The 13,578-nt window shown below is 41.9% G+C and overlaps 1 protein-coding gene across 1 annotated transcript in view; it reads left to right on the top strand.

Moving 5' to 3' along the window:
• The window catches only part of tafa4b (TAFA chemokine like family member 4b), a 54,983-nt gene that overhangs the window by 780 nt on the left and 40,625 nt on the right, over positions 1-13,578 (top strand). The window lies entirely within an intron of this gene.

The following is a 13,578-nucleotide window of genomic DNA, read 5'->3' as shown; positions in this document are numbered from 1 at the left end:
CCCGGTTTCTTCCCGGTGTCTGTGGCGCAAACTACGGCAGAAATTGATGCAGCGTTTCATGACTGGGAGAGGGCTAAAGGAGCGGCCGGAGAGCGATCTCAGCTGACCAGGCAATTTTCTTAAAAGATAAAAAGAGAGAGAGAGAGGGGGGGTTGCGTGGATTGTGACGTACTGTTGGTTAGTGGGAGCGGTAAATCCAGGGAGCTCAGAAAAATTTTAAGATATGAAAATGACACCTATGAACAAAATAAAAATAAATCAGGAGTTGTCGGTTTCTCCGAGCAGATCGTGCGCACTGAGGCGGTGTGAGACGAGAGGTGTGGTGCAGGAGCTCTCTATTGGGCGCAAACAGAAGCAACACTCTCTCTCTCTCTCTCTCTCTCTCTCTCTCTCTCTCTCTCTCTCTCTCTCCCTCACTGTGTCTCTCATCCTCTATCGCTCCCCCTTCACTCACACACTCCTACAGGCTTAAGCGAGAAGCGAAAATTACTTGCTGCATGTTAATGGACGCAGTAATGAGACCCAACCCCTATCGTGTTGTAATTGTTAGTCGTCCTTGTTTCCCCTTCTTCCCTCCCCCTTCTCTCCCTCTCATATCTCTTCGGCTCTGCAATTTGTACTGTATTGGAGACGCCGTAATTATTTGCCCATTGTTTTGTTTTGAACGCGGCTCTGGCTCTCCACCGAAAGCGCTGTTATTAGGGCGGACAGGAGAGGAGAGGGCGGCTGAAGAGGATCCGTCCTGGGACTTAATTCTCATTGACAGTCACATTAACACGGGAGCAGCGCTCTTAATCCTGGGGAGATTACTCTCTCCAACCTGTCACCCAGTCTCACACACACACACACGCACGCACGCACACACACACGCAGAGTAACAAACACCTGCGTAAAGGTGCAGTGACGTCCTTTGTGTGACTGTCGACCCGGGCTGCCATCTCTTTCTGCCCCCCTCTAACAAAAACACCCTCCCACTCCGCTGAGGAACACATTAAGCAAAAACAAAACAGTAGGAAAACATAAAGCTTTTAAGTATGCAACATAACTGGGGCGTGCTGTGGTGGCGTAGGGGATAGCGCAACCGACACCTGGAGGCCCTGAGTCCTGACACAGCCGTTCCCGGACCCGACATTTGCCGCATGTCCTCCCTGCCTACTGTCATATAAGGGACACTAGAGCCCACAAAAGACCCCGTAATGGGGGAAAAAAAAAAAAAAAGTATGCAACATAACTGAAAAAATATTTGATCTAAAGGGATGGATACTGAGATTTATTTTAGCTTTTTATATATATATATATATATATATATATATATATATATATATATATATATATATATATATATATATATATATATATATATATATATATATATATATATATTGCTAAAACTCGTTTTACTTTATCTTTTGCTTTTTTGTTTGTTTCCTCTACCAAGATTTCACATTTGCATTATATTTATAAAGCTGAGACAACATAGAGTATGGTGTGTCTGGTTTCAAAACAATGTGAGGATAATTCTGCTCTACAAAAGAAAGAGGAATGTTATGTTACCTGGGTACCACCGTTGTGTTTCCACCCCGGCGTGAGAGCCGCATCACCCGTATAGATGTGGGTAATCTTCCCACAGAGGGTTCAGGGTGATTGGCTGCGAATGGATTGTGCGCGCGTTGGTGAGCAGTTGTGAATGGACACAGCCGTGGAGGGGGAAAAAAAAAAAACAAGAAAAAACGGAGTAAGGTTCAGGCGGGAGAAGATGAGCCGGAGAGCGAGGGAGAGATCGGACGTTGGGAGGGAAAAGAGGTAAAGATGACATGTGCACGATTGTGAAACGACAAGGCTTCGCCTGCATAATAACAGAGATAACGTGAGAAAATCAAGCATGTGTGATTGACAAAGTGACATCAGGGCGGAGCAGATTGGGGATCACCTACTCACCTACTGGCGCTAACAGATTGACTGTAATCAGTGCAAGGAGGAAGAGGAGGGGAGTAATAAAACCCCCCAAACCCTCTTCTGCCTGTGATAGAAACGGATGCGGAACATTCTTCTGCCATGACGCAGAAGAATGACTGTCAGGCCATCTTCTGTGTGCACTGATTCAGGGAGCGTGAAAGTGATGTCACCAAAATGCAAAAGAAACAGAAGACAAACAGGACTGGCTTGTCTTCTTAACACAGGAGATCCATTACTCTAATGGAGGCAGGAGGGGAGAGTAGATCAATGTGTGTGTGTGTGTGTGTGTTTGTTTCTAGTACCTGGTGGGGACCATTTTCCTGACATATACCACGTTGTGGGGGACCCACTGCTCCTTGTGGGGACCGAAGCCTGGTCCCCACAAGGGGAAACACTGTTTTTGTGTCAGGGGTCAGATTTAGGACTAAGATGTGAATTGAGTTTTGTTTAGGGTTAGGGTTAGGATAGGGGTAAGGGTAAAGTTTAGGCCGTAGAAATGAATGGAAGTCAATGGAAAGTCCCCACAAAGATAGCCACACAAACGTGTGTGTGTTTGGACAGAGGACCTCTGTGGACAGAGGTTGTGACCGGTGGTGGAGAAAGAGTGTGTGTGTGTGTGTGTGTGGTGGTTTGGAGTGGATCCACTGTTCTGTAATAGGCCTCTGTGATCAGAATGGATCCTTCTGAATGGATCAGCACGGCCCAGGACGCAAGAACAAGCAGTGCGATGATGTTCACACACATCACTACACAGATCATAATAAAAAAGAGAAAAGAAGCTAAAATCTCTATTGATCAAACTGTCAAACAAAGTAAAAGTTCCCGTCAGCAGATTTGTGTGCGATCTGGTAAAGTTTCCCCCCACTCCACGTCAGTCCGCCTGTCACTGCGGACTCCGGCGGGTCCAGACAGAGCAGTTTTTATCACTCCTCTTCACAGCGTTAACTTCTCCTCCATCCATTCTCAGTCTGAGTCAGCCACTGCAAGGCCTTGTCTCCCCCCCACCTCTTTCCCTCGCCTCCATGTAGCAGCGGACCGACTCACTCATACACACTTCCACATGGCCTCTGCTTGAGAAGACAGTGACAGGCATCTAGAGGTTTTTGTAGCGTGAAGAGAGATGAATCGTATGCTAGGGAAGGGATTTTTCTTTCACCTAACATCTGGAAATGTTCTGCCCAAAGCGGGTTTGGAGGATCTAATGCTCCTTCGGGAAAAGTGACGCCACCTTGCGTGCCTCAAGGTGATTTTCCCCCGCAGCTTTACCTCACTTTGACCATGACAAATCTCCCTAAGTGATGGTAATGATTGTAATTGAACAGGCACAGTTCCTTCCCACCGTGATCCATCCATCACCTTGGATGCAATCTGGCGCCTCCCAATTTGTGATTTTGCGCGCACGTGTGCTTGCGTGTCGGCCTCGCTCATCCCCCTCCCCCACCATTTCGGCAACTGTAGGTAGGTGTGTGCTGGGTTATGAGACGCTCCCATCACGTTGTGTAGCTGGCGTGGATCTGTTGTTAAGATGGGAGGAAAAATCGGAGCCCGGGGCATCCGAAAACAAACAAACAAACAAACAAAAAAGAAACAAGGATGAAAAGTAGCTGGAACACTGTTTGATGCGGGGATGTAAAAGTGGGGGAAACGAATAAGAAAGGCAGAAATTATGTAAACAGAAAAAAAAACGACAAAAAAGATAGCCAGGATATGTTCTGAATGGAGAGCAGGAGTGAATGAGTGTGGGAGAGTGATGCCTCGACAAGGAGGAGAGTGGTTAGTCAGGGCTGAACTGAAATCTGTCAGGTTGTGTAAATGTGTGTGTTTGTGGGGTGTGTGTGTTTGCGCTGGAGGTGATGGCTTTGTGATGAAAGCACCGGCTGAGGGTCCCTCTTCATGGCTGACTGATGTCAGTCACGTCTCACAGGATGGCCGCTCTGATGGATGCTTGTTGTCTGTGGAATCGAATACCGAAAACCACAAAAGGAAAAGTAGCCTAAATACAGTGTAACGTTTTAATTAAACAACTAATTTTGGTCGACTATATAAAGGGCAGGTTGCGTTGCATAAAATGTGAATTCTTCGTCATGGAGGAAAGCATTTTTGGGGTGTCTGAGGCACTTGCACTGCAAGGCTTCTCCATGTTCTTGTGCACATACTTTGGAAAAATTTTTTTTTTTTTAAATCACTGAATGTGAAGCATTCCCGTACGCCCACTGTTTGGTTTCTTCCCCGGGTTCGACATTTTGCCCTCATTGGTCGGATGCTCACTGCTGTCACTCAGGAAGATCAAGCCTGGTTGGCTATTGATGCAACTTGTTTTACATTTCCCTGTGACTAAATGAGATCTGATTTCAGCTCCAATCCCAAACATGTTTTTTTTTTTTTATTAGCCGACATTAAGAATCTTCTGCATCTTTTAAACTTTTTTGTAAATTTTTTTTAAAATGAAAGATATTTTATTTTCAACTAAATTAAAGATGCACCAATCAGGCTTTTGCTGGCTGATACCGATTTCTGTTTTTCTTTTAGGTCTGAGATGCTGATACTGACCTTGGAGTGACTGAGAAATGTTTTATTCTAAAAACTATAACACACAGAAAAGAATTTTAAAAAAAATTGCTGCAGATTCTTTGACAGATTTTTTTGATAGGTATCAGACGTCATATTGAACGGTAATCGTACTGTATCAGCATCACACACACACTTAATGTACAATAACTAAGCCTGTTACAATAAACAATAAATCAATTAATCGCCTGATAAATTAAAGAAAGCTCAATAATTTCAATTTGCAAGATTTATTGTTTTTCTCTTTCTTCTAAAAACTGGGGGATAAAAGTCTGGTGTTTTAGTCTCATCTTGACCTTTTTTGTAGGAGAATTTTATTTGTACAGAGACTTCACAATTCATTTTATTTGTTGCTCCTGTTTTGTTTATTTTGGATATTTTAAATGTCCAAATATCCAGTTTTAAATGTTTGTCAAAAATTTATTGTTTATTGACCTCTAACAATGTGTTCTTGCATTTTTGTGCCATTACCACTATATTAATTGAAAATGGTCTCGTGTCGTTTATCGCGATAACGTCTGGGACAATTTACCATCCAGCAAAATTTGTCATCCTTACATGCCTTTCAATAAACTCAAAGCAAAACACACCAAGCTAAACGTCATTAGCTTAATCATTTATTGACTGAAATCGGCTGAATTCTTAACTTTTCAGGATTTGGATGGGAGATGACAAAAGAAGAATCATCCGCTTCTGTTCTCCGGTCGGTAGATTGGTGCAATTTCGCAAAGGTTGCAACAAGATCTGAAGCAAAAAAAAATTCAACATAAATAATCTATTTCCACCTATACACTTTACATCCACTTTCATATTAACATTTGAACCCCCGTCTACCTCGCCAAATAAAGAAAATCATAACATTTTGGATCAGAACCTGCACAGCCGGTATAATTGTGTGAAACCTATTAAGTGTCAACAGATCTGTTTGGGATATTTGTGCATAATCCCTGTTTGGAATTGCTTTTGTGAGCGCGTGACAGAGGGTTAGAGGCCCTGCTTGTCTGAGGGGAGCAGAGTGATGGTGTCATGCTCTGCAGACTCACAGACAAATTAATTCACTTATTGACACTGCTGACACGTCTCAGTGACTTTGTAAAATGAACAATTGATCAAGCTTCCTCTCTCTCCTTGGCTCTCTCTCTCTCAGTATTCTCCTGACTTCTGTCTTTTTTTTTTTCCTAGTCTACCTCCTGGTTCTCGCTGCCCTGCTTGCTGTCGCCATCGCTTTTATTTATGAGTTTTTGGTTTTGTCTTTAATTCTCGCCTTTTGATTTACCCAAACTCGTTATTATTTGACTCACCATGTACAGTAATTGCCCCGTTGAAAAGATATGCGGAATAAATCTAGCTGGTTTATTAAGGAAGAAAATTTGGCAAAAAAAAAAAAAAAAGAAAAGCACATCTGATTGGACAGACACTGAAATGGGCCCATTTTCTCTTTTGTTTCACTCTAATCAGAGTTTGGCGACTCATTAAATGCTTAAAATTTTTTTTTAAAGCCGCCACCATTTCTATTAAAAAAAAACAACAAAACCAAAAAAAAAAATCGGATCAAGCACCAACATGTACTTTGGTGCAATTTAGCAAAAAAGCAAATAAAGGTTGGGGGATTCACATTTTGATGTCTAACTGGGGATAATTTTGTCAATTTGTTTCAGGTATATCTGCTTGGTCAAAGCACCTGAAACATTTTCATCTCTTCGTTATGATTTACTCCTTCAAAAAAAAATTCTTTATAAAAAAGGGAAAAAAAATAAAAAATGTCATATATATATATACCTAATCACTGTGTTAAATCACAAATCAGAAATTGGAATCGTCTAGGAAAAACCTGATTGGTGCACTGCAAAAACACAAAATCTTACAAAGGATTTGTGGACTAGTTTCTAGTTTCAAACATCTTAGTGCCCTTGAATTTTTCAGCAAGCAATAGGAGTTTGTGATAAGTCAATAATTCATTAGTATTGATGATAAAGTGCTAGTTTAACTGGCAGATTATTTAAATTAGAACAAGACATTTTTCCCATGTTGAAAGTGAAATAATCTGCCAGTGGAAATAGAACTTAAAGGAATTGGTGACTTAAAACAAGCTCCTATATCCTGCTGAAAAGATTATTTTGTGTGTGTGTGTGTGTGTGTGTTTCAAGTGTGTTTGCTTTAGAAACTAGACAGGAATACTTGGTAAGATTTGGTGTTTTTGTGGTGTGCATGTCAACAAATGAACATAAACTTGCATCGTAAGAGAGGAGAAGCAGCTGTTTCATTTGATCTGCACTTAGATATAACCGAATGCAAAGCTAGTGCTTCACCTGCTGGACCGACTCTCAGGGTCAGAGTTCAGGTCTGAACTTTTTCATCTGGGTCAAGGGAACCGCTCTGTACACAGCGTTTGCAGGTTTCACGTCAAGGTGCCTCACTTTTCATTAATCTTGATTTGAGAACACAATGAAATGAATGGCCGATGCTCTCCGCCGTCTCTCTTGTCTGTCAAGCACTCGGCCCGTTAAATTGACTTCACAGCAGAGGAGCTTTGCACAAAGTGCTGCTCACATGTCCTCGTTCACACTTTCACCAATAATCATTAAAAGAGAGCCACAAACGATGTGGACGTTCTTCGATGGAGGCTTTGAATCCTCCAGAAAGTGAGGAAATTGCAAGGGTTTGTGCGTCAAAACATTCAGTTATTTGATATTTAGTCATTTAAAGATGTGTGCCATGCTGCTGGTTGAGTCATTTATAAGCTGATATAAGTTTTTACCGCAATAAAGGAGATCATCAGATTTTCAGTGCTCGACCAGCTCATCCTGAATCTGGGGGGGAAAAAATTGGTCGATCGATCGGTGCATTTCTGTGGGGAAACATTTGGTGGCTCTGCTGAAGCCTCCTTCATTACAATGCCAGGTTATTCTATCTCCCCTTGTGCTGATTCATTCATCTCTACTTGCGCTTGTTTTCGTCCTCATCATGGTCCGGATGGAAATTTGAAAATGGCAGATATCGTAGCAAACGGTCACAGGAACAGGTTCGGAGAGGAAAAAGGCTGAGAAGGGGAAGATAATTACCTAAAATATTCCTCTTTTTTTTTTTTTTTTTTTTTTTTTACTTTTCATCCAAATTTACACGGTATTACGCTTTTCAGCTGGAGACGAGCAGAACCGGACCGTGAAAAGAACAATGCCGGGAGTAAAAGTGGGCAGAGAAAGAACCAAGTGAATCTGCGAGTTTTACTCACTCCGGGTCAAAATGTTTTGCCTTTTTTTTTTTCTATTTTCTTTTTAAGACGTAAAAAGTGAGTTCCAGCCTGCAAAGACTGGCAGCAAATGAAAGAAAGAAAGACAGACAGGAATAAATATGGCAGATTGTTTTTGAGGAGAAGGGACGGGGAACGCCAGTGAATTGTGAGCAGGTGTGCGCTGTCATCTAAAAGTGTCTCGTTTCCATTTCACCTTTCCATCCATCTTCCGGCGCTCGGGGACACTGACTTTTAATGGCCTTTTAATGCTTTATTAGAATGCAGCAGATTTACGGGCTTGGACTGCGCCGGTGTCTGTCAGCGGCGCCGAGGAGGGCTTCGCTGTTAAATGTCGACCGGATCTGGACGAGGGGTTTCAGATGACAGAGAGCAGAAACCGGGCCTTCTGGTGCATATTTCTAGATCATCTTTATTAGCCTAATAAATTTCCTCACTTGTTTATGGTTTTGCAAAAGAAGAAATTTCCTCCCCACCTTTTAACCCTAACAGTAGAAGAAACTAAAAATAATACGCTGTGCTTATTTGCAAAGTGATGATGTTTTAAATAGTCATAAAGCAAAATTGGGGGGGATTTGGCTCTATTCCCAGGGTGGCATGACCTGGCCGACAGAGGGGAGGGGTGACAAAGCAAAAAATGAAATAGCATTTGTTTTTATGGCTTAAAAACAATCCCCACCCAGTGGTGTGGTGCTCATCACAAATGGCTGATGAAGGTGGTGCTGGTGTCTGATTAGCACCAAATTTAAAGGCTGACAATCAGACGTTAGTCAAATAGTTCTGCACTGAGCAGAAAGTCTTCAAGATTCTTGACGGTTTTGTCATATTTCAAAGCTTTCTTGGCAAAGCTTAGAATGATACAAGCATGAAAAGCACATTAGACTGATTCTGTAGTGATTAGAGATGCTATAGTACAGTTTCTTTGCAGAATTAGTTTTTTCTGAGTGTGGGGTAACAAAACGAGGAACCTGCCCAGGGTGCTGTGTTGCCACTTGTTCAAATAGGACTCCCCGAAGTGCTGTTCACCTGCTTTAAATCATAAAACATGCATCAAACGTTGTGGTCTTTCACCTCGACAAACCGAAATAACCTGAAGGAAAATGAAGCGAAAAAGATGCAGCGCTGAGAAAAGAAGAAGGATGGGAGTTAGTTTATGGAGATAAGGTGAGAATTGGATAGAAACTTAGAAAAAACTCCAAAGAATGTATGATTTACCTTCCACCCATATTATTTAAAGTGTTTCTCTGTCTAAACACACACACAGCATGTCTTACTATCTTCACAAGGACTTTACATTGTCTACCATTAGTTTCCAATTCATTTTTACAGCCTAACACTAAACCAGTAAGTGGCTAGCCATAAAACCTAGCATGAAGTCAATGAGCACCTTGGCCCTAAACCTAACTCCTAACCCCAAATCTACACTGCTTCTAATGGAGCCCAGACTTTGGGCTCCACCATAACATAGATTTTGTTGAAGAAATAGGACTTACAAGGTGAGAAATGCTAAAACACACACCCACACATGCATGCACGTATGTCTTGGTCACTGGATCCTGAAACGATGGCTTGTGCAACAAGGTGGGATTTAGACTTAAGTGCAAGCAGATCAATTGAGCTGTAATGGTACCTCAGAGCCAAGGCCGTTCTCTGAACTCTGCAGTCGATACCACGGTCAGGTAATGGTCCCGAATTCAAACATTCACTCACAACTCTCTTCTTCCAAGCTTTTTTAAAAAAAATTTTCCCCTGCCAGGCCATTTCAGCAAACCCTTATTCGCTTATTAGCTGGTGATTCTATTGAAATATACACAGCAGCAGAGAGAGAGGCCCAGTGGCATTGTGGGATTTCACACCATTGCCTCTGTAATCAAAGGAATTAACTGATGTAAAACATCCTGCTTTCAATCTTCCAACTTGCTCTCTCAGAGAAAACTGCAACTTATCTTTGCATCCGTAAAGCGCAGAGGAAGATCTGGAGGAATGGAAAGCGTGAACACCAACGAGAAGTTGAGTTGAGAGTGGCTGGGTGAACGCGAAGAGCCGTGCCCCGTGAACACCGTGGCCTCCAAGTTTGTAAGATTGTGTCTCTGCAATTTAGCGCGTCTATATTTGCACGTAGCCGCTCCGCGAGCGCAGCGCCCCAAAAGAAACAGCAGAGGAGCAACATGCCTTAATGGCTTCCTCGCTCGGTAAGAAGGGATGGAGGGAGTGAGCGGGCATTACACACCCCGCCTAAATGTTAATACCGCGCATATCGGTGGAAATCTGCAGCGCTTCACATGAGATCCCACTGAGCTTTGTGCTTCTTGCCTGTTTCATTGTCAATGTCTCTCCGCCTTAGGGAGACGCACTTTGTTTTACACTGATAGGATTGCTTTTTCTTTTTTTTTCTTTTCTTTTTTTAACCCTCTTCTTTGTCTGCTTGGTTTGTGGTTTGAGTGAAGAAAAATCAGTACGGAGAAAGATACTGTTGTGAGGCGCGTGTGTGGCCTTCAGACTTGTACATTTTCACTTCTACTTTGCGCCGCAATTGAACCGGAGATTCTTATTTTCTATCTGGAGTTTGCCCTCCTGCTTTGTTTCGCCGAAACGGATTTAAATTCTATTTTAATACGCAGAACACATTTGTTGTACAATGGCTCTACCAAAAAGAGGACTACATGTTAAAAAACAAAAACAAGATAGTTCTGAGATAGCGATACGGGAGATTTACACTTGGTGACTTGCAGCAGGGTTTATGTTGCACACTTTTTCCTCCTCTCACCGCCTATTTTGTTATTTTCTTTGGCTTTCTTCACTTTTTTTTCTATTTTTCTTTATTAATCAAACTCAAAAGCAATTAAACATTTTTAGTTGTTTCACTCAAAGCATGTAAATACTCACACTCATACTTTAGGTATAGCTTAAAAATCTGTTGAATTTTCTCAGGACTCTTAAGTTATTCTCTGCAATTTCACTTTTTTTTAGGTGAAAATGATCGGCTAAAGTTGATCCATGATCTTAAAATGTTGTGTTTTTCCCAATTTTCTATCATTTTGAAGACTAAGAAAGAATATCAGAAATCAATCATCAACATGGTACAAGTCTATGAAAAACTTCTTCTGACTAACTAGAGGCTTACCTCACACACACTAGCAGGCTGGAGTGTGTGCACCAGTGTTACCAATGAATTGGAAATAAGTGACTGAGAAAGGTGAAATGTTTTGTCCGCCTGCAATTAAAGATTAGAAATTTCAGTGTTTCTCTCTCACACATAAATATTCTGCGTCTCAGTCTGTCAGGTCAGGAGGCCGATCAGCTTTACAGTGTTGTGTGGGCAAAAAAACCCTTTAGATCCGAAGCTAAATGAAAACATTAGCAACAGCCATGTGTCACAAAGGTCATCCAGTTACGATGAGCTTCCTGTCTCCAACAGCTCTGCTGATATGAAACTTCCTGTCCTGTCCTAACAGATGATATCATCTCTCCGACTGACAAACGGGGCAGGACACCGGCGACAGCCGCATCAGACAAAAAACTGTTTAGCACACCCGTTTCTTGATGCGCCAGATGAGGTCAGAGTCTGCATCCGCAGGAGTAATTTAGCAAATTTGTGAGCGGGTGCGGCGGGAGACGCGCGGCGAAGGAGGTGGATCTGCCTGGTTGCATGCCAATGAGCCGGCGTGTCTGTCCCGCGTGATTACCGGGAGAAATGACACGGCTCAGCCTCTCAGCCCTCTGAGACGCGCGGCGAGAAGAGATGGAGAGGGTGATGCAGCAGGAGGGATAATTTTAGATGGGGTGAGACTTGATGTGCTCAGATAATCTTGAGCATGTTTGTGCTCTGTTTGCTGGAGTGTGTGAGGGTTTGTGTGTGTCTTTGTCCTACTAGAATGAGTGAGAACCCCCACCCGACTCTTTAACATAAAGACATTCCAACTTGTGTTTTAGGTTCAAAGCTTTACAACTACCATTAGACACCACAGCGCAGTTAACCCTACATTTTCTGGTTGATTAGAGGATCTAATAAAACTCACCTTGATGTCCTTTTAACGGTATTCAGATTATTTCAGAGAAAGCGAACACATTTTCATGACGTTGACATACGGCGGTGCAGCAGCATCTATAAGCAGAGCTGATCGCTCATGCAGCAGCACAATAAAAATAAGAACGTCGGGACACTTTTCCAATCTGATGCGAACGCAGCATAAGCTACTGTCTGTCCATTGATTTCTGATTACAAGCCTGGAGAAAAGTGACATGATTGCTGCCAGAGTGTTTCTATAGACAGTGATGTATGGGATGCCATTAATGTCGAATTTTGCGGGCATGGCGTTGTGTTGAGGTCCAATTGCAAAAATGTCCTGATATGGAGAGCGGTCCATTAGTCGGGGTGGGGTCGGGGGTCGTCGGGGGGGGGGGGGGGGGGGATAGAAAGGGGCAGCGTTTAATAACTTTGGTTAAAGAATATGATACAAATGATACAAGGTGTGCTGGTTATGGTTCCGACAACAGGGTTTTCTTTGTCACATCAAATGATATCAGTTTATTTTCAGACTAATAGCATACAATAAAACAAATGATGCTGGGTTGAAAACTGATGGGTTTGCTTGTTGTAAAGGTTTTTTATGCTTCTAAGACACCCAAAGTACCTTTTAACAAACCATATGAATTTCCAGCTGTAGGTATTTGTTAGACTTGAAAGGTTAGCCTTTTAGAGGGTTCTTATAAGTTTTAAAGCGCTAGGCATCATTTATTTACTAGCAGTGGCAGGATAATGGCTCTTTGCACTGAAAAAAATTGCTAAGTGATAAGATTACTTTTTCCTTTAAAAAAGTTTATGTTTATGTTTATGTCTGACAGGTATTTGGCCCAGAGAAACTATAACTACTAGCAATTTCATTACAAGGAATCCATTTCTCCATAATGCTGAAAATTATTTCACTGGGGAGTCTCTACTGGTAAGAGATGAGAGTAAATTATATGTTCAAATGTGTTAAATTAATACGTTAGTTACACCCTTTAGCAGCTTATTTGTCCTTCTGCATATAGAGTGACTGTACTATGTATACTCGTTCAACTACTTCTAAAGCGTTGCGCTACACAGACATCACTAATTTACGTTTTATATTTTAACTATCAAGCATCGAAAAGTTTTTTTTATGTGTGTGTGTAATATGTCGCTGTTATATTTGCACATCTAACCAATCCCTGCAGGTTTGGAGATCCAAACCGACAGCTTTACTCCACTTATTTTAATTTTCATGTATTATCTCCGTGACTACAAGCCCTGATTGTTCTCTACGTTTACTTTTTTACAAAATACATTTAAAAATGTAGACGTCTAAAACTTTGCAATGGTTACAGTTTTGCTTCCGGTGACGGGACATTTTCTCTCTCCTGTTCCCATTGAGCAGCGCACACACACCCACATCTAGATATGCACACGCACACACACACATGCACGACTGTGCTCCTTTAATGAGTGTATCACAGAACAAAGCTGATAAAAATGCATGCCCTGACTCAGCCTTTCAAAAGGGAATAAGAAATAGGCCTCTGTGCAGCCATGCAGCATGCCTAATCACTTCTCAGAGCGCATGCACCTTGCATATTTTCACATACTGTACTGGATCCAAACTGTTACGCACAAATACACAAGTTTAAACTCTGATCGCAAACGTCAGACGCTGCGAATGTGTGGATGTTGTGTGCTCTATAAGAATATAGGAGTAATACTTTGTAATTCTACCTAAATAATGAACAATTTCTCCTTTTAGATCCAACTTAACTGAAGCTCTTTCAGATTATTATTTCACCGC

The sequence above is a fragment of the Gambusia affinis genome, linkage group LG07 (genome assembly GCF_019740435.1).
Source record: "Gambusia affinis linkage group LG07, SWU_Gaff_1.0, whole genome shotgun sequence".
Lineage (NCBI taxonomy): Eukaryota > Metazoa > Chordata > Actinopteri > Cyprinodontiformes > Poeciliidae > Gambusia > Gambusia affinis.
Note: the sequence above shows the minus strand (reverse complement) of the source record. Positions and strands in the feature narration are given on the sequence as shown.